This window comes from Anolis carolinensis, chromosome 1, assembly GCF_035594765.1.
Source record: "Anolis carolinensis isolate JA03-04 chromosome 1, rAnoCar3.1.pri, whole genome shotgun sequence".
Lineage (NCBI taxonomy): Eukaryota > Metazoa > Chordata > Lepidosauria > Squamata > Dactyloidae > Anolis > Anolis carolinensis.
This window is the reverse complement of record NC_085841.1, coordinates 101,733,355-101,755,852: the sequence shown is the minus strand read 5'-3', so window position 1 is coordinate 101,755,852 and position 22,498 is coordinate 101,733,355. Positions and strand designations below refer to the sequence as shown.

General features: G+C 37.7%; 1 protein-coding gene and 1 long non-coding RNA gene across 3 annotated transcripts in view; one reads left to right on the top strand and one right to left on the bottom strand.

Moving 5' to 3' along the window:
• Positions 1 to 10,287, bottom strand: part of scml4 (Scm polycomb group protein like 4) — a 125,291-nt gene extending 115,004 nt beyond the window's left edge. Inside the window, exon 1 of one of the 2 annotated variants that reach the window (XM_008120805.3) lies at positions 9,785 to 10,287. The gene's annotated coding sequence lies outside the window, so the exon portion shown is untranslated. The remainder of the gene's footprint in view (positions 1 to 9,784) is intronic. The other variant, XM_008120802.3, reaches the window with a different exon arrangement.
• Positions 10,288 to 10,326: 39 nt separating this feature from the next.
• Positions 10,327 to 22,498, top strand: part of LOC134298811 (uncharacterized) — a 38,641-nt gene continuing 26,469 nt past the window's right edge. The window contains exon 1 of the long non-coding RNA XR_010005903.1: positions 10,327 to 10,493. This is a non-coding gene — a long non-coding RNA (uncharacterized LOC134298811). The remainder of the gene's footprint in view (positions 10,494 to 22,498) is intronic.

Genomic DNA, 22,498 nt, shown 5'->3' with positions numbered 1-22,498 from the left:
TTGTGCTTATCCCAAAAGAGGATGTATCTGAAGTGCAGAATTTAAGGTTTCATTTAAAAAAATGTTAATTTTAAATTAAAACACATGAAGCAAACACCAAATATAAAAGACAATTTAAGGAAGAACTGAAAAATACTGCATGTTGACTAATCACAATAAAAGTTGTAAATTTAGGCTTTTAGTATAGACCTTTAAGGTTGAACAAATATGTAAAATTTTAGTGCCGTGTGTTCTTGTTTTCAATGAGACACAACTGTATTCTCGGAGAATACAAAACTGGTTAATTGCCCTCCTGACAGCATTTTGCTGCATCGCTGAATATCCATGCATCTTGGTATCCTGGAACCAAATCCCAGTTAATACCAAGGGCCCACTGTATATTTTCCTAGACATTTGAGTAAAGACTTCTTTCAGGCTGTAACAACAGGCTAAACTAAGAAAACTGAATAGTTCAAAATGCCAGTGGGTGTGTATATAGTATACGGTATATCCTTCCAGGCTGAAGAAATCTGGGTGAGGACCGTTTCAACTATTTTCCCTGATTGGAAATATATCTGGGTAATAACCCAATTCACTCCAAAAGAAATGCCTGTACAATTTACTAGATAATGTACCCCCCCAATACATATTATATGCCATATCTGCATTTTTTTCAAGCTAGAGGATGCTTCTGACTTGAAGAAATCCACATATATTCCCAGGCCCCAACTAATCTGCCATATAATCCAGTTTCAGAATGCAGATTAACTGCACTGAACTGGATTATGTGGCAGTGTAAACTTGATCCAGTTCAATGCAGTTCAATCTACATTATGAGTCTACTGATCATTATAATTCAGTGCAGATGGGGCCTCAGATATGTTCTCAAATATATTCCTCAGCATCAGGAAATTTTAGGACTTGTTTTTATGGTTTCTTGACTGTAGTCGGTAGTCAGTACTGTCACAGAAATTGCCTATTTGGACAAGACAGGATGGAAGACCAGAATAAGTGAAGTGGCTGCTTCAATTCAAGCTCTCGTGTTTCTTGGGGCCAGATTCCAGCCCCCTTCTAGTACAAATTGATAGTGCCATCTGTTATTTGGATGAACAGACTTGCATATCCAAGTGTAAGAGCCTGCTTTCTGAGAATCTCCCTTTCTTAGATGGTACATTATGAATACCAGAAATAAACAAACAATGATTTAGGTATATACAAAAAAATCCTCTATAAATCAAAAGCAGTACTGAAACATTTTAATCTTTAATTTAAACAGTTGATTGATTGCATGAAATAACCACATTTGACTTAGGAACCCCTGGAATCAAGGATTCAATGAAACTAATATTAATGTGCACAATGCCAGAGTTTCCTGAATTCACAGTTATCTCCTATTAAAGGATCTTGGAAACATAAATTCTGTGCATATTATTTCATGATCTAGGCCCATTGTGGATTATTTTAAAATGCTACACTTAGCTGTGCTGCTAACTTAATATGCAAATACATTCAAGTATTTACTGAGCCATGAGAGAGTGCTATTAGGCACATCTTTCATTCATCCTTGATAGGGAATATAGGAATCAGGAGATAAGATATATGCAAAACATTTCTCTGTTGCGAGGGCAAAGTGTGCAGTTTCAGTAGCATTAATGATAAATAGATTCCTCACAACAGTCTCATATGCGCATATTTTTCTCTCTGTGTGCCCACACTTATGAGCTGTAACATTTTCAGATCATCTTGTCACTTACATTGCAAATCTCTCTTCACTGAACTGGACTAGCTTCCCAGCCAGGATTCAGAACAGTACTGTTTTCCAATTAAGAGTACAGTGGAGTCTCACTTATCCAAGCCTCACTTATCCAAGATTCTGGATTATCCAAGCCATTTTTGTAGTCAATGTTTTCAATATATCATGATACTTTGGTGCTAAATTCGTAAATAAAGTAATTATAACATAACATTACTGCATATTGAACTACTTTTTCTGTCAAATTTGTTGTATAACATGATGTTTTGGTGCTTAATTTGTAAAATCATAACCTAATTTGATATTTAATAGGCTTTTCCTTAATCCCTCCTTATTATCCAAGATATCCACTTATCCAAGCTTCTGCTGGCCTGTTTAGCTTGGATAAGTGAGATTCTACTGTATTTACAAAAAGGGTTGTGCATGTGTATTAAAATGTCAGTGCAGATTGTTCCAGCCATTCAGCTGGGTCATCTGTTCAGGATCCTTACCCCACCCCCAAATAAGAATAATTCAAGATATCTCATCAAATGTCTCATCCATCCCAAACCATCAGCATGTATTGTGTTGACACAATGGTATGGAAGTTTGGTTAGGCACCAGCACTCTTTGCCAGGGAAGGCAAAAGTAAAACTACAACTCCCAGGATTCCATAGCACTGAGCCATGACATCAAAAGTGATGTCAAATGGCATCCATTCTACAGTGTGAATGCACCCTCAGACACTACAGAGGAATTCACCATAGAGCAGTGGCTCTCAGCCTGTGGGTCCCCAGGTGTTTTGGCCTACAACTCCCAGAAACCCGGCCAGTTTACCATATGTTAGTATTTCTGGGAGTTGAAGGCCAAAACATCTGGGAACCCACAGGTTAAGAACCACTGCCTTAGAGGCACCCTACATCCACTGGCTTGGCTCCACTTCTTTCCTCAAGCTACGTCTTCCCTACATTATTTAGGAATCTACTAATACACATAAGAAAAAACACTCCAATGTCTGTCTCCCCCCCCCCCCCCGACTTTTTTTTTTTTAGCTGTTGAGGATAATACTGGGATTCGCCCCATTTCCTGAGACCATTTATGCCTTCCATTTCCTGTTGTTTGCCATTTGAGAGAGGAAAATGTCCTCTGATGAAATGGACAAAAGAAAATCCCTGCAAGTGTGTTAATCTTGGGAATCTGTAACAGGCATCCTCTAGATTTAATGCATCAAATACAAAATGAGCAACCTGGAGGTAATATGCATTCTGCAATGTTTTGTAGTCACAGTATCTGGCCACACACCCTGCCTCTATCTCTCTCTGTGTGTATGTGTAATATCTGTTTAATAAAGATATGCCCATCATCTTTCATGAAACAATGAATGCAGCAATAGCTAATCTTTCTAAAGTTCCTTCACAATCTCTGGTTACCTAGGCAATACCTGTGATTAGAAGATTCCTTACAACATTAACATTTTCCAGTACTTTAAGTCCACTTGTAGCTCAATAGAACAGGCTTGAGTAATTTTCCCTCCTTGCATAGTAATTTATCCTCGGGGGATTCCTAGAGGTGGAGGAAACGAGAAGTTCTTATATATTTTATAAGAATTCTGTAAGATTTAATAAAGAGGTAACCCTAGTATACAAGACAATAGAAGGTAAACAAGTTCTAAAGATTAGATTCACTTTCAGGTTCTTGCACATCTTTTAAATATGAAATTCTGTCTCAAAATGAGTATTTCAAATGACAAATCTTTCTTTCACCCTGAATTAGCAGCCTTTTGACTCATTTTCATGTTCACAGAAAATATTACTTCTTCGTTCACAGAAAATATTACTTCTTCCATGGTCATTTATAACTATATTTTTTTCATGAATAGCAGAACTGAGGGGCGGGTTATAAATTCATAAACCAACCACACCAATACTACTACTGATACTACTACTACTACTACTACTACTACTAATAATAATAATAATAATAATAATAATAATAATAATATAAATTTATTGAAAGTGAACATTCTTCAGAACCTCTTTGTCATTATTTGGACAGCTGAAAATGTGGACTGCTGAAAAAGGAAAGGAAAAGGGGAGAAAACAAGACTGCAATTCCATCTAGCCTTAGACTGTGACTGTTTCATGATTATTGTCATGTGAATATTTTTATTACATTTTATTCATTCAGCTTTATGCACCATTTAAGTTCATAAAATCGGCTTTAGTATAACGATGATAATCTATTGTTTGTGATTTCTTCACAAGAAAGAAAGGCTGAGTGACAGAAACGAGTCAAATTACTCCACGTTTCAGCCTTCGTTTATTGACATCCTTAATGACTTTGCACACAAACACACATTTACATTTTAGATACTCCAGCATAGCAATTCCAAGAAAATTTCAATATTTTCTTGCTATTTTAATTTGTACAAAATAGCTGATGTTTTTATCTCCAAGGTGTTTCTTAAGCAGACTGAAAGGATTCCTTAAAATGCATCCTGAGTAGAGGGAAATGCTGTTTCACTAATCAGCACATCTCTGCAGCACTTATTAAAATATTCCTGCATATTAATAATGGCTAATTTCACCCATTTAAAAGCAAATGGGCAGGGGTTGGGCAAATGGCAGTAATAGGTTAAAATATTCATTCATTTTAATTCCTCTTTATTCTAATTTTTAGAGTTATAAAAAGAGTTATTATCAAATGCAATTATTTGTTTTAATTGGAAGGATATTTATGTGTCGCATATTACTTTGCATTTTAAAATTTGGAAAAATTGCCATTGTTATTTATGAATAAAATTTCTATACATATAAGATTACATACTCTCTATTATTATTATTATTATTATTATTATTATTATTATTATTATGTAGTTTTCTTGCTTTTGATAAAAAAAATGTGAACCATTTGTTACTCTCTCCTTTTTTGCCAGTTATAGAAATATTGATCCAGCTGTGCTCAATTCACCACTAAAATGAACATCACAGATATCGGTTAGAGGAGCAAACATGGAAGCCCCATTGATTGCATGGACATCTGCTCTTTTTTGTTGGGTAAAATAAACAAGAATATTATGGCATCTTAAATAAAATAAAGCAATTTTATTTGGTATTAATGTTTGTGGACCTACTTCATCAGTTCTATGTTAGTCTTAAAAATAAATTGCTTATTGTATTTGCTGCTGAGTTCCCCTCCTTGGAAATGTTCACAGGAGTTGAAACTCACTGACCTAGTAGATGGAAGTGGGATGACAGATATAAAGCCTGTGAGCAAGATTTGATGTCACAGAAGATACTCTTTTTCTTCTTCCCCTTTTTATTCACTAAAACCCCTTTCACACAGTTGTATAAAACCCACATTGAACTGGATTATATGGCAGTGTGGACTCAGATAATCCAGTTCAAAGTAGATATTGTGGATTATCTGTTTTGATATTCTGGGTTATATGACTGTGTGGAAGGGCCCTATGTTGCCAACGCTTGCATTAGATTTGGGCCATCCAGGTTTTGGACACCTACCAGTGGAATTTTGACACCTTTGCAAGCACGGTTGGTGGGATGAGAGACAGAGCCTTCTCTATGGTGGCCCTTTGGTTGTGGAACTCCCTCCCAAGTGATGTCAGGTCAGCCCCCTCCCTCCTGACTTTCAGAAAGAGAGTGAAAATCTGGCTTTGGAAGCAAGCCTTCAAGAAGTAGTTCTGCAATAAGTTTGCTTGAAATCATGCAATTGACTCTGGATCAGCCTTAGACCTTGTTTTTGGATGCTGTGTCATAACATTGGATTGCATTTAAATATATTTTATGTAAGCTTATTTTAATCTTAATGTAGATTTTTATGTTTTATGTTGTAGGCACTATGCAGTGCCATTTGTAAGCTGCCTTGAGTCCCCCCAGGAGTTGAGAAAGGCAGGATATCAATATGGTAAATAAATAAATAATATGCTAGGTGCATTAAGTAGCAACAGTAGTGTGCAATGGCTTTCAAATTGATAAAATTAACACCTTGAAAATGGCATTTGGGAAGATCTATGAAGCTCAGTGACACAATTGTGGGCTTCCCACTTCTCACAAGTTGAAGAAGGGTAATTCCAGCAGGTGAGATTTGTGTGATAAGCAATGTCTGTTGAAATTCTCTCTTCTACACAACATTTAAAGATACAGGAGCCTTGTCTCTTATTTTACCTGGATTGGACCATTCTCCATCACCAGAATCCTAAGTGTGGTACTACTTCACTATCAAGCCATGCTAAATTGTCTACTCAGCTCTTTCCCCATCCTATAGAAGTGAATCAATCTTTAAACATGCTTTGGAGTGACTTGCAAAAAATTAATATCCCAGTCTCTGGCACAGACTTTGTTGCCCCACAGGTGGGCCGTGGGATTCCATCCCACTATGGCCAACTTTTTGGAAGAGCATCTCTGCCCATCCCTCATCCCAATCAAGTTAATGAAGTACTTTCTCCATTTATTTGATTATTGCAAGAAAAGAAATCCTATTTCCCCCTTCTACCAATAAACCTTTCAGACAAAATAGCATTTAGCTAAGGGTAGACTTCACCTTTCAGTGGGGGTTTTGGTAGGGTTTTTGTTTATTTATGTTATGTTTTGTTTTTATGCAGAATAGAAAACAGATCACTCTGATGTCAGTGATGTGCCTGGTTCACTTTGGTTTTTAGTCTGCATTTCAATGAAGCCAAGTTGCGGAATCCTAGCTCCAGAAGAGGTTCAGCACCTTGGACAGCTGCCATTAAAAGAGAACAGATTTTGCAGACATTGGAGCCACCATCCTCCACTACAGTGAATGAACAAAAACTCTCATTCACCTGAATAGGAATTTTAAAAAACCTGTCCTTCAACAAGGACCCCTGAGGCAGCACAATTTTTGTGGGGGAAGAGGGGAAAATTCCCCCCATCTCCCAACAAAACAGATTTCAAGAAGTGGGCAGGACTGGATTTAAGTGAGATTGACTTGCTGAAGGCTATTGACATTATGGAAAATGTGAGGTTTGACCCAGAGGCCTCCTGCTTCACAGCTGTGTCTCTTAGTCACTACACAGCACTTGGTCTTGCCATCAGTCAGTCAGTCAATTTGGCTGTGTTTGAAAGATATGAGCATTTTTAAGGTGGAATCAAGTTTTTAGGGTCTAACTTGTATTTCAGCGTGAACAAAACTAACATTAGAGTCCTGGAATAAAGTAAACATTCAACTGCTAAGAACAGTGGTTATTTGGTCCATGGTAGAAGTGTATTGCTTCAAGGGATAACATCTTCTCACAGACATGATCTTCTACACAACATGCTTTAACTTTCAAGGACAAAAGGGGAAAGATCTGAAACAGGGGGAGAAGGAAACCTACAAATATAAAGAAAAGTTTGCTATATCAAACTAAAGATGTACCTAATGTAGCATTGGCCAAGCAGGATCTTTCTGGATATCATATACACAGGATATAAAGAAGACAATCTTTCCCTGTTCTTTGTCCCCAGCATTTAGTTTATTACCTACTGCTACAGAGGTTCTGCTTAGTTCTTATGGCTATTGATTGACTGGTGCTATTGACTGACCACAAATTAGTTAAAACTCTGGTTCTAAATTCTCATTGCTTAGTGCCATCTTACGGTCTATTGCCTGAAATATATGCAGGCATTTTCTAGCTTTAGTTTGTGGATTTTTTTTAAAAAAGAATAATATGTTAAAGTGGCCATGCATTGCTGAAGTTCATTCATTTGGATACATGAGCAAAGGGAAGGAAAGAGGCACCAAAACTGTGGTACTTTCTCTATTATACTCACAGCACAACTTTAAACAAACTACACTTTAAAATTTAATTTGAAAACATATTCTTTAAATGATGGGGGGGGGGAAAGCATCCCACTAATTTCTTTAATTCGCCTTAAAACACCAATTTCAATGAGTCAAGTGGGGCTTGAAAAAGAGGATGAAATGACACCACACCACCTTAAATAACTATTTATCCCTATACTGAGACAGTAAAAATAGAGGGAAATTATGTAGTGATGATCTCCGGTTGAATGTAAGAGCTGAGCTGTCTTGGTAAGCACCTGAGAAAAATGATAGGCTGTGTGGTCACTATTTTTTCATTCACGTTATAAACTGTTTCAGAAGGCTGTGCAAACTCACATATCAGTGTGTTGTATTAATTCTGTTCCCCATGGCACTCACCTGTGTATTACAAAGTGTTCTGCTTACAAATGCTTCAAACAGGTCTCTGAAGACACTGAGAAATCAAAACTATCCAGCTGACACCTTTGTGCAAAGCTACATGTCAGGATTGATTCTAACAAGAGATTCATCTCAGATTTTTGATCTAGCACCAGACAACATCCCATTCGCTTCTCCCAGAAGAGAAAAATAAACCATCCCCGCCTCCTACCCCCCCCCCCCCCCCCCCACACACACACACAAAAACCCGGCAGCACTTGAATGGCTTTTTGCTGTATAATCACCTGGAGAGAATTCTTTGAAAGACATGCACACAAGTGGACAAGTAAAAATGCACTGTATCTAAAATTGCAAAAGTATCTCTCAGTGTGTTTTTATTCTAAAGGTCAACAGATCCTTTGCTGATTAAAGTTGACACAATGCAATGGAAGCTTCCATAGGCTATATCTCAGAATTTGTTGGACACCAAACAACATAAATCTATCATTATTGGTTTTGGGATCACACATACCAGTTCACAGCATTTTTGTAATTGTTCTTAACATCTTCTCCTAAACATTACAAAGTATTTTAGGAAGGTGCAAGCCTTTTAATCCCAGCTGTGTTTCAGTCTGCAACCTTGCATGCTCAACACACAGGCACACTGCATGTTTTACTCTCGTTTGTGTCAATCACACAAACCTCCTCCAATTTTTCTGTAGTTCCCATGTTAAAAACCCAGAATAGCTTTATGTTTTCTTTTTAGAAGCATTTATTCAGAGGCTAGTTGACCACAACTCCACCGGCATTCCTTTTAAAAAAATATAAAACATTTGGAATATCAGAAAAATGCCAAAAAAAGACTCAATGTCTATATTATTCTTTCTTAGTGGGAATCTATTCACTTGAATCCTATTCAGGGAATCTTATTTACCAACTACTATAAGGAGAAGGAAGACAGCAACTTCCAAAAAAAATTCATTGTTTAATTACTCCTTGATGATAATTGTCTTGATCCAAGGTGGCAGGTAACGACGTCAGTAACACTGTGATGGATTAATGAAATCAGATGGCTTGTATAAAAACTACTTTTTTGTTTCTGAGTAGCAGTTTAACATACATTCCAAAATACTATTTTTAACAGAAGGAGAAGGCATTGGAAAAGAAGGCAATCACACACCCCTGAGCTAAAAATAGCATTAGCTACAAGTTGCATGCTTCGTGGTTTCCAAGTTGCAATCGTTATGCTAAAATGGAGATATAGAGAGATTTCCTCCTAACTTCAGCAGAGGTTTATTAAAATACATGTTTGATAAACAAACAGATCATTTTGAGAAAGACTATTGAAAGGCATTCATTGTATGATTTATAAAATTCCATGGCATGAATATCCTTTTTTATATTCTGCAATAAGCAATAGATAGAAAACACACCCACCCTTTTACTAATCGGAAATAAGGAAAGTCCACTTTGATAGATATCTTCAAGGCAAAAATCTCCAAAACACTCAAATGTATCCTCAAACACACAGAGTCACACAGGTTGCCAGTCATATGCATGCACAGGCATTCAGAGAAAACAAAAACAAACCCCAAATATACCAATGTGGGAAGATGCGTTCTTTCCCCCTCACTGTTCCAAAGAAGGTACTATTAATTAGCATTAAGATGGTTCAACTTAAGAAGAACTTGAGTGCCCCCCTGTCTTTGCATATCTTGAGGCACGTATGTGCAGACATGTACACACACACAAACCAGAAGAAGAGACGGTGCTCTTTAAAAACATCAAAGTCTACAACACTGCATGCAGATGTAATGACAGCTGATTTTTAAAAAAATAACAGAGCAACTCAATGGCAACAACAAAGCGCAGGAAAAAACACACACAGATGGAAAGCTTTCCTCTTACCTATTGCTTATGTTTAATGACGGGTCGACTTCTCTACAGACGCCAGGTATTTTGGCCCAAAGTGTCGGGGACTTGGAGCACGTGCCCACAGACCCTTCTACAAGCCATCTTTCCCCTGTCTGTTAGCGCACCGTACATCTCCAGCAGCTCTGCTCTCCAGCTGCAAACATCTCATTAGACTAATGCATTCAGCACAGGCAGAAAACTCGATTTACCATAGCTACAGCAATGAATTTCCATTACGATGACAGCTTCAACCACATCATGTCCGGAAAACCAGCCAACCACTGCCTTTTTAAGAACACACACACATTTTACATGCAGAAAACGTGGCCCGTGTGTGTGTCTACTCTGTGTGTGTGTCTGTGTATGTGTGCGCGTGCTGTGTTTTCCTCCTCTCTCTGCAGCTAAACTAAGGGGGAAATGTGTCGTGTTAGGAAGTGTGCATAAATCAGTGAAAGCTCTGGCACTTTAGGGTTGTTTGGTTTTTAAAAAATATTTTAAAGAATGTTCCTTGCAGCAACAAGGATTCTTTGATGACGCGAGTGGGTGTTTGGAACCCTTTAAAAAAAAAAAAACCTATCCCTCCTTTGTTGCCATAGTAACCAGACTGTATCATCATCTCTTTGTCCCAGTCATGCAGCAATGTGGCCCAGTATTGCGCTTTAGACGGCGTCGGTGACAGAAAGGATCTGCCATTTGACTTAAGGTAACAACAGCAGGTGACAACACCTTTTGACGCAACACAATTGTCATTGGCACTGATTATGCAGGCTCAGAGTTGTATGCCCTGAGTGCTCCATGCATAGATCCTGGAGCATCAGCCAGGTGTGACACAAAGCAAAAGGGATGGGGAAGAAGGTGTTATCCATAGACCATTTACAAATCTGCAGGCAAGCTTGGGAAAAAGGAAGCTGGAAGCCAAACTGCAGGGAGTCGCTAGCTCCCCATTCTATCTACATCACAGTTTGAGGAAGAGAGCTTTCCTCCATTCACCTTGCAGCAAAGAACAAACAGAAAGAAAGCCCATCTACCTTTTTAAAAAAGTTTAAAAGAGACCCTTTTCCATAGACCATTACCATATTTGTAGTAGCTGAAATTTTACTATGGTTATTTTGAAAAACAGAGAACTTTTTAAAATCATACTTACATCTACTTGCACTGGCACAAGTTTCTTACGTATTTAAAAGGTGCCTTTTCTAGTGTATAACCCTTTGAGTAGACGAAATAGATAAATATAATAACTGTTTCAACTGAGGCCCTTATTGCAGTGGGTCCGCCACACTTCTCCAGGTAACCCACACTAGGTCACAATGGTAACAGCATTTCCAGAAAGGCAGTCTTATTAGTCTGCTGCAGCAAAAACAAGCAGGGGTGCTGGGTTGCTGTGAGTTTTCTGGGCCGTATGGCCATGTTCCAGAAGCATTCTGTCCTGATGTTTTGCCCACGTCTATGGCAGGCATCCTCGGGGGTTGTGAGGTCTTCTGGATACTAGGCAACTGGGGTTTATATATCTGTGGAAGTTCCAGGGTGGGAGAAAGAACTCTTGTCTGTTTGAGGCAAGTATGAATGTTGCAATTGGCCAACTTGATTAGCATTGAATAGCCTTGCAGCTTCAAAGCCTGGCTGCTTCCTACCTGAGGGAATCCTTCCTGCCTGGCGGAATCCTTCCTCCCTAGGGGAAACCAGGGGTTTATCTGCACTGTAGAATTAATGCAGTTTGTCAGCATTTTAACTATCATGGGAGTTGTGATTTGGTGAGGCGCCAGCACACTCTGACAAAGAAGACTAAATACCTTGTAAAACTATAACAGTCATGATTCCATAGCTTTGAGCCATGGCACTTAAAGTATGTCAAATTGCATTATTTCTACATGTAGATGCACCCAAAGTCTTGTGGCACCTTCAAAATGGCATACACTTCAGGCACTGCCACCTGGTTCATCAGATGTTCTGTGGCAGCAACACGCTTTTGCTTTCTCCTATCATATGGTTACAAGAGGTATGCTGGGACTAAACATGGTGTCAACTACCATGATAGAAAAAGACTTCGGGCAGTGATAAATAGACATTTTGCATGTTAATAGCAAAACCATTATTTGACCATAAATCCTTACAGAGCAAAACAGCATCTTCCATGAACAAGTTGTGAGTAGCACCAAGCTTGCAGGAATTCAAAGGTTTACAGAAGGACCTATATTGGGGGGAAATAGTAATAGTGGGAAACTCTAGAAACATCTTAATGAAGACTGTGCATATAAGAAGCAGAATGGGGAAAGATAATTGAACTGATTAAAATGGCACAGATAACTATTGGGAACTCTGAACAAGAATTATGATACACATGCATACAAGTCTTTGTGATTTGTTCTTTTTCATTTTTTTCCTCCTTCTTCTCTTCTATTAATTATAAAATTGTTTTATTATTATGTATTATGTATTTTATTATTTCTTATATAGTTAAAATGATAAGACAATCAATTAATTTTGACTATAATTTAATTTTCTAATCATTAATAATTAGCAATACAGAATTGAAAGTTATTTAATGCATAAAAATCTGCAGATGTTTCAAAGTGTAAAAAGCTTATCTTTAGGGGTATGAAAGGATTATCTGTTTTCAGGACTTATACTGAACAATCAATTGTCTGATCTTTTGAACAGAGTTCAATTTATTTGGTTTTTAGATCATTCCAAAAGAGCCTTATCAATTAATATCCATATTACATTTACCCTTTGCAAACTGCAATTTCAAAAAAATCCTATCATTTTATTTAATTGTTGCAGTTTAACATATTTGGTGATCTTAACCTGTCTTGTAATATTCCATATTTTTAAATTATACTTTAACACTAATTTCTGATTACCTCTTTAGATAACTATTCTTGTGGCGGGTAAAAGATTCTAAATCCATTTGTAAATATCGCTACTAGCAACTCTGAAGACATGGAGATGTGTGTGTGTGTGTGTATATGTGTGTGTGTGTATATGTGTGTGTGTGTGTGTGTGTGTGTGTGTGTGTGTGTGTGTGTGTATATATATATATATATATATATATATATATATATATATATATATATAAAATTGATTAGCCCATTGGACGTATGAAAACATTTAACAAACACATTTAACACATACACATACAGCATACAATCTACATTACAACCAAAGTTAAAATAAGCAAGCTGTTAACAAGGGGTCAAGATCCTGAACCAGATCAAATATCTGCATCACCCCTACAATTTACACCAATCAACTCCAAATATGCAGTTCTCAACTGAGTTGCTTTAAATAGAAAAAGGGCCATTTTGTATGTTATTTTAGCATTCTGGCTAAAAATATTAATATTCTATATTAAAAATTTAGTTTTAATATAAGGATCCCAGTGTGTCTTTTGTATAATATATGGTCCGAGGTGCTGGTTTCAATCTTTCTTATAAAAGTTACAGCTAAACACTATATGTGTGATATCCTCTACCTCTACAGATACAAAATCGTTCATTATATGGGTCTTGGTTTAAACCTTGGTTAAAATCCTGTTCTTGTGGTGAAGAAATTGTGTGCTCCTCCTCACATCTAGCAAAAAGACATCAGAGAATCTCACTTGTTTAAAAAAGCATGAAAAAATTCAGTCTCTAGGTAGAAATAAAACATTTCTGTTTGCTGTAGGACTTGCCTCTGGACGTTTCATAAAAAGGGAAATGTCAAGTGGATGTTTAGAAAAAAACCAAAAATTTCAGCAACAGATAATGGAACCAACAGGAACTTTTCTTCCATCTGTTTTCCTCAATTAACATTAATTTTAAGGAGACAGACAATTTATTCATTTCTGTTCATATTAAATAAATGGCAACCAAACACCATAAAAATAATCAATTACATCAATGTTCATTTGTGACTTTACTTAAACAATCCATTTCCACGAATGCCAAATTTTAAAGGTGTGAATGCCAACAATCTAATGTTAAATTACAGAGATTTATTTATTTATTTATTTATTTCCAATATTTCTATCCCGCCCTTCTAACCAGAAGGGACTCAGGGCGGCGTACAATTGGCAACAATTCGATGCCGATACATCATTTAAAAAAACAACATATAAAAATATATTACAACCAATTAAATACAGTATAAAATATAAAACATATTTCCATTTTGATGTCATTTCTAAAAACAAAACAAAAAGCAAGTCCACGGTACATGAAAAAATATATTGTTTAATGGTGCATGTTTCCAACACTAGTCTGGAGTCAATACCATTAATAAAGGAATTATTTGTTTTAGTAAAGGTAAACTGCTATACTTAATCTGAGATTACCATTCCTACAAATTATTCTTTAATAACAGGCACTTTCTATAGCTGCCATCACATTGCAGTAAACACATTGAAACCTAAACTCAAGATATTTTGTGGAAGAAAGGACAGCAAATATCTTTCTACTTAAGTAAATGGCTTTAGGTACACTCAATCACAGGAGGCAGACCTGGTCTGTCTTCCAGCTGAGTTATACAGCTAACTCTCTATGTCCACATTCCAGAATGCATTAAATCACTGAAGAGAACTGAGAATATGAAGCAGCAAAAAGTAATTTAAAAAAATATAATTTCTAGCTAAACTTACAGTAATAGAATTCTTCAAGTCAGTTTCAGCAGATTACCTAAAGCATCGAATAAATGGGCAAGGACATATTTAGTCTTTGGAAAGCAAATAGCAATCCACAGGACAAACAGAGGCAAAGGCATAGGAAAGCTATTCTCATTGCCAGGATATTTGGGGAGAGACAGTTATTTGCATGGGAAAAACTCATATCCAATCAGAGAAAATCCTGGGCTTTGCAATTCCAACCCTTTTGCATAAAAAATAAGATTTAGGACCTGTCTACAATGGAGGAAAATCATACCCCCCCCCCATCACACTGGGCTGTAACGTGGGCAGCCCTCTTCTTCTGATGTGAATAGAATTCTGGGAAATGTAGTCTAGGGCAGGGCCTTTTGAATACTTTGCTACAGAGGCCCTCACTTTTCCAAACTACATTTCCCAGAATTCCGCTCGCGCCAGAAGAATGGGGCTGCCTGCATTACAGCCCCAGTGTGATAAGGATGTGTAGCCACGACTATCCAAACAGACTGTTCTTTTCCCCCTTATTTTTCTTATCTTTTTGATTTTTATATCATTATTTACTATTTTAAAATTCCAAAATATTTAAAACGTAATACAGTTGTTTTCAGAAAGACATTTTTGATTATTCACTTGCAATGTGGCTCTTTGAGCTTCAATGTAATTCAAAACACGTTATTTTTACCCTGCATTTTTTCAGAGAATCTAGATTTCTTTGTTTTTTGGCATGTGTTTGACCCTCTGAGGTGGCACCACATTGCTGTGGAGTTGGGGGAGGATGTAGTGGTGAGTGCAACAGGTTGGAGGAAGGAAACATGGGATAAGCAGTAACCTGATCTTTCCCACCAGGAGCTGGTTCTTTCCTGGCCATGGCCACGTGGGTGAAATAATGTGACGGACTGGAGATGTAAACCACCTCCTTACACTGAGGAGTATTTGCCAGGGGGAAATGTGTGGCCGGTTATGACACTCTCATCATGATCAATGTGACATTAATGAAGTCATTGGATAGATCTACACCGCCATATAATCCAGTTTCTGAATTCAAATTATCAGCTATGTGAGTCTATTAGGGATGTGCGATCCATTAAAATGGTTGAAAGGTCATTACAAAACTGGGGGGCACTGGTACTTCGTTTCTAAAGTGTTTCTAAAATATACTTAGTGAAAATTTTGTTACTATAATGGGACTAATGAAATTTCGTTACTATTTCATTACAGTAATTGTGTGTAATTAAATTACTATAATTTGGGAACTTCAGGGGCTCATTTCTCCCTTATTTTTAAAGCTATTGGGTGAAACTTGCTACAGTAGAACACATTTACCACTGTTAGCCCAAGTGTTTCAGAACACTTCATTTATCCACAGAGTTTTGGCAAATTTTCAAAGTTTTTTTTATAAACAATGTTTTTTTAATAATAAAGAAAATCTGTTCCTAGTTCAAAGTGTTATTTCCTGTTTAATTGAGTAGTCCTTACTTTGAAAATAGTTGTTCTACTCCAGAAACTTTCATTAAATTGTTGGAGACTCAACAAAGCAAAATGTGCTATATCTAGGACAATGTCCCTTGTGCAAAGACAAAGTTTTTGCAGAATAATAAACTTTCACCATGTTTTTATGACAGACCCAATTAGGACCTGCCATTTATAACCCAGGAAGAGAAATCATAGTGTAAAATATTAACAAATGCATTGGAACTCTGGCTAGCTACAAACCAATCTCCTCTCCTAATTGGGGCTTTCTGATGCCGATGCATACTGGGAGATATAGTTTAGGACAGAGCCTTTTGAAATATTTGGCTTAAGGCTTCTCCCCTTCCCAAACTACATTTCCCAGTGTTCTGTGTTGTTCCCAAAATGCACTAATCCTTCTTTTCACAGCTCCTAATGCTGAGATTCCATTAATTGCAGGCAGGCAGGAAGGCAGCCTTTTTGGTTTAATGGCTTTGTTTCCTTGCACTGAATATGAAACAGACTTTGGGAGCCTTCCGAGATTTACAAAACTAAAACGAAAAAGTATGGGATAAGTTTCGATTCTAAAATATTTGGTGTGGGCCAGCATTTTCTTATGATTTCCGACACTTCTGAATTTTTTGCACAAGCTTGGCGTCTACTGCCAAATAATCTAGTTCAAAGCAGATAGTCTGGATTCAGAAACTGGATTATATGACAGTGTAGATTCACAAACTGTGAACTGAGAAAATGCTATGTGAAACAGATTTTTTTTTTTCATCAGTGTAGACAGACTCTCGATTGCTCATGGCCAGCTTTACAAGTAGGCAGAGTAAATAACCCCCCCCCCCCCACACACACACACACACACTGTGCCCTCCAACATCCCATTAATGAAAACTCGGACACATCTAGCTGATAATATCAGAGTATGGCAAGAAGAGTCAGGAAAAAAAGAGGAAAACAGTTATTAATGAGGAAACACACACACACACACACACACACACACACACACACACACAACTACCAGAATAGCAAACCCCGACAAATTAAGGTTTATCTTCTCTGGAGTGCTGCAGGCTTGGATCACACACACACACAAACAAACACAAAGACAGAGAGAAAGTGGATTCATAAATGCAGCCCTGGATCCTGTCCCAGGAAAAAGGCAGGACGAAATTAAAGAAAGAAGAAAGGAGCGAGTGAAGAGCCAGTAATATGAAGCCTTAAACTATGAGATTTATGCAACTCTCAAAACTAAATACAAGACTAAAAATATTTATCCAGGAGAAAAAAATATTTTGAAATTAGGAATATTTCTCTACAATACTAATTCTGCCTCAGGGAAATTAATAGTCGGGGCGATCTATGTGTCACAATTAATGTAAATCATTTGTGTAATGTGAATATTTGCAAAACATTTTATGGCTATGAAACATATCATTTATATTTTATATAGACATGGAATTAATACTGTCCTAGTTTAACAAGCTGGAATATGGCTATCTTAAATGCTCAGGCTACTTCTCGGGCAAATTGCATTTTCTTCAATCACATCAGCCATATCTCGGTACTAGTGAAATAACACAGCAGGATGCATACACAGAAAATTGCAATATCCACAATAATATGCCAGGTAAATTTTAATTCCACATATAGCTTACAGCAGAAGACCCAGAATGAATAAGCACCAGAACCGGCCCAGCTCAAAACAGCCCTTAACTTTGCTAGGCAACCATAGTTCTGGGCTGATTCATACCCTTTCAAGTCTGTGTAATACCCTCTTTTAAAAAAATATTGTTTGAACATCTATCACTGTAGATTTTTTTTATATTAAAAAAAAACCCTCTGAGGGATTTAACCTTCCTGATCTGCCTCTCAGCTTCATTTTAATTAATCTCATTTTTTTCTTCTGAAATTAAAGCAATCTCCTCACAGATTTGCTCTGTGGCTTGGTTGGGCCAGAAGGCAAAATATGAACAACGCGGGCTGCTGATTTTTTTTAATTAAAAAAACCCTCAATTCAGGAATTTGGAGTTTAAGATTAATTTACTGAGCAATCCTATGTGGTTCCCATTAGTTCCTTCCATTACTTAGAGCTTGCCCACACAGTTGGGCAGCCAGGTGCAAAAGCAAACACTATTTATTAATAGGTCTAGGGAAGAGAGAAATTCAGTAGGAGCTGCTCTTAAACACACCTGTTAAAAGAGCAAGACTATTGATGTTTTGTTTGTTTGTTTGTTTGTTTGTTTACATCTACTGTGTATCCAGGTGGAGTGGGAAAAAAATAGAAAGTCCATGGTTTTATTTAAGATGCCTCTGTATTTTGGAAAACAAAATGTATCTCTCCATAACTGTCTGACTTAGGTAAAGGTAAAGGTTTTCCCCTGACATTAAGTCCAGTCGTGTCCGACTCTGTGGGTTGGTGCTCATCTCCATTTCTAAGTCGAAGAGCTGGCGTTGTCTGTGTATGCCTCCAAGGTCATGTGGCCAGCATGACTGCATTGTTACCTTCCTACTGGAGCAGTACCTATTGATCTACCCACATTTGCATGTTTTCAAACTGCTAGGTTAGCAGAAGCTAACAGCAGGAGCTCACCCCACTCCCCAGATTCAAACCGCTGACCTTTTGGTCAGCAACTTCAGCAGCTCAGCGGTTTAATCCGCTGCATCACCAGGGGCTCCACTGTCTGACTAATAATAATAATAATAATAATAATAATAATAATAATAAATATTTATTCATATCCTGCTTTTCTCTCTCACAGGACCCAAAATGGCTTACAACATATTAAAATCACATAAACAGCAATCAGAGTGCATCACAGTAAATATAAGCATAATAAAATAAAGAAATTAAGAAAACAACTACAATATACATTAAAAGTTCATGTGGCATCATATCGAGACATGTATTGCACTTTACTCCAGTTAGTTAATAGTTATCCCAGAACCACCTAAGATTTCTGCTACCAAGAAACTTAGGACCCTTCCAGACAGGCCCTATATCCCAGGATGTGATCCCAGGTTTTCTGCTTTAAACTGGATTATATGAGTCCAGACTGCCAGATAATCTGAGATAAACAGAAAACCTGGGATCATATCCTGGGATATAGGGCCTGTCTGGAAGGGCCCATAATGACTGCTCCCCGGACAGCAAATTTAATAGAGATCAAGAAACGGAAAGATGAATGCTAGAAATAAAAGAAAATAATCCTAATGCTTAAATAATTTTGTTAAAGCTCTTTAACCCTTTGGGCTTGTTTACACTAACAAGGATTTCCGAATTCACCCTCAATGGAAGGGTGGCTATTCTAAACACTTAAGTTAAAGTGGAAGCTTAATTGATGATTCACATTAAGCACTTCAAATTATGCTCTATGGTATACAAGCTGGCCTTTGCCTCAGGGTTTTGCTCCCCAACTCCCCTTTTTTCTGTGAGACTGGCATCGTGGCTAGCATACAGAAGCATTCCTCAGCAGAGTCTGACAGAAAGGGTGTTTTGTTTTTTCTTTCCTTCGTTCTGCAAAAGTTTTTTTCATTATAATTTCTAGCCACCCCTTGTCTTTTTGCATTTCCTCAGCAGATGTGTCATTGTCGTAGCTTGTCATGTCCAGTTATGTCACTCATGTCACAGTAGGTTACCAGTGTCATGTAACATGAGCTGGCTGACGCAGCAGTACTGCAGAATGGCATTGGCCCCAGCCCGGTTTTATTTGTTTTTTAAGGTGAAGGGAAAATAAAGCTTTCACCCCTAAACTCACCAACACATTCCACCATTGAAACTGTTCATTTAAGAGCCAGTTCTTAAATCCACACCAGAACTCATCATTTCAATAGATTACACAAGCCAACAAAATCAAACTTGTAATAATCAGAAATGGGAGTAGCACAGTTTAAATTAATTTTTATGCTGATTTTAAATATGTCTTAATTTTTTTCCATCACATCAACTTTTGAAAATATTACTAATTGTACATTACAGAATATTCCTGTAAAGTCTGCACATTTCGCATCATATTAGTGTAACACTAGCCAACAAGTATTTTTCATCAGATATAATTTTAGGTCATTCTTATAAAGTTTTTTTTTTGCTGAATTCAGATCTGTATTTATTTTTCCTCTATCGCATGTAGTTTTTGTGATGAGGCTAGATAAAGGTAAAGGTTTTCCCCTCACATTAAGTCTAGTCATGTCCAACTCTGGGAGTTGGAGCTCATTTCCATTTCTAAGCTGAAGAGCCAGCGTTGTCCGTAGATGCCTCCACAGTCATGTGGCCGGCATGACTACATGGAGCGCCGTTACCTTCCCGCCGGAACGGTACCTATTGATCTACTCACATTTGCATGTTTTCGAACTGCTAGGTTGGCAGAAGCAGGGGCTAACAGCAGGAGCTCACACCGCTCTCCGGATTCAAACCGCCGAACTTTCGGTCAGTAAGTTCAGTAGCTCAGGGGTTTAATCTGCTGCACTACTCGGGGCTCCCGTGATGAGGCTAATCAAACAATTAATACATTTATGCACTGATATCAATAGAATCTAATTATTCAATAGCTTCATCGCAAAAACTACATGTGATAGAGAAAAAATAAATTCAGCCAAAAAAACTCTATAAGAATGACCTAAAATTATATCTGATGAAAAATACTTGTTGGCTTGTGTTATTTATCCTGTCAAAATTATGAGTTCGGGTCTGAATTTATGAATTGGATCTTGAAGGAATAGTGGCATTGGTGGAGTGTATTGGACAGATTAAATTCTGTTTAAATCCCAGCAAAATCCATCCCAACAATGTACTGGAATTGTACGGCATTCTACACATCATAGAAGAAAATGAACTCCAACCTGAGTACAAACAAATATGGCTATAGGACCAAACAAACTGGTTTGTGTACCCATGTAAATTGAATGTGGAGAACCGTTTCTCTCCAAGGTGTCAAAAAGTCTCTCCTGCCTGTTTTCTCTCCGTGCCTCCTCTCCCTTCCTTCCCACCCAGGAGGGACTGTCAGTAGAAGGAAAGATTGCTCTTGCCAGAGGTCTCTGAGCCAATCATTTGCAGATGGATTGCACAAAAATTAGACGGGGGGGGGGGGGGGGGGAGTTAAAAGTTAGGATGAAGGTTGCCATCCTTGATGTAAAACAAATTTATCAGCCAAACGAGATGTGACAAGCAAATATGCATCTTTAAAATTCCAGCAGAGATGGCTTTGGGAAGAGGAGACATAGGAAAGATTTAATGGTCCCACACCTGCATTCCAGTGGAATTTCTTTATGGGAAGACAAATGTGGGATGAGGAACATGAGATCAGAGATTTAGTGCTTTAATGCTCTCTTGGCATTTAATTCTCTCCACACACATATCTTGAATGTGAAACTCTTCATATAACTCTTGCTGGTCATCACCTATAAAGCCCTAAATGGTTTGGGTCCAGCCTATCTTTGCAATTGCATCTTCTACTACGAACCTGCATGAACTTTAAGATCCTCTGGAGAGGCCCTACTCCCACTCCTGCCACTGTCTCAAACGTGGTTGGTGGGGACGAGGGAGAGGGCCTTCTCCGCAGTGGTCTCCTGGCTGTGGAACTCCCTCCCAAGAGAAATCAAATTAGCCCCCACCTTGGCCTCATTCCAAAGAGACCTGAAAACCTGGCTATTTCAACGTGCTTTTGATTAGGTCGGCACAACTGATGGAGTCCCTACCCCCACCATACCCAGCTACTGTACTTTACCATTGGCCCATCTTTCTTGTCTGCCATATATTGCACAAATATAACTTATTGCTTTGACTCTAATATTGAACACGCCATTGTGCCAGCCATTGGCTACTGGTTAGGTTGTTGTCGAATTATGTTACGATTTTATATATTTTTATATAAATTTTATTGTAATTGAAATGTATTTTATGTTGTTGTATTTTATTGTATATTACTGGGCTTGGTCCCCATGTAAGCCGCCCAAGTCCCCTCGGGGAAATGGGGCCGCATATAAGAATAAAGCTTTTATTATATTATTATTATATAAGTAAGCTCTAGATCCTTGCAGAGACTTTTGGAATCTGTTAGAAAAAGGGAGTTGGGGTTTTTTTTGTTGATGTTTGCTTTGTTTGTTTATCTGTTTGTCTGTTTATCCAATTGATTGATTGAGTATATAAAACATGCATAGTGCCTCTTAAAACCTCATCCAAGTCCTTAATATTCTTCTACTCCATTGTAAAACTGAGAATTAATTCAAACTTTAAGGCTTTATACTCAAAACAGAGCCAACCGTAGCATTACATAATAGTAATAATAATAACAACAACAACAACAACAACAACAACAACAACAACAACAACAACACACACTTTATTTATATTATGCCCTTCTCCCCTAGGAGACTCAGAGCAGATTACAACATTTTACATTCATGGGCAAACATTCAATGCCTTTACAGTCAAATACAAAGAGACATACAAACAAAGGCTTTCCAGAGGCGGTGCTCATCTCTGGCTCCAGGGAGGTGCTTTTCTCCATTTTCAAGCTGAGATGTGGCTGGCAAGATTGCTTGGAGCATCTCTTTGCCTTTTCCTGCAGAAGCAGTACCTATTTATCTACTCACATTTGCATGTGTTTGAACTGCTAGGTTGACAGGAGCTAGGACTTGAC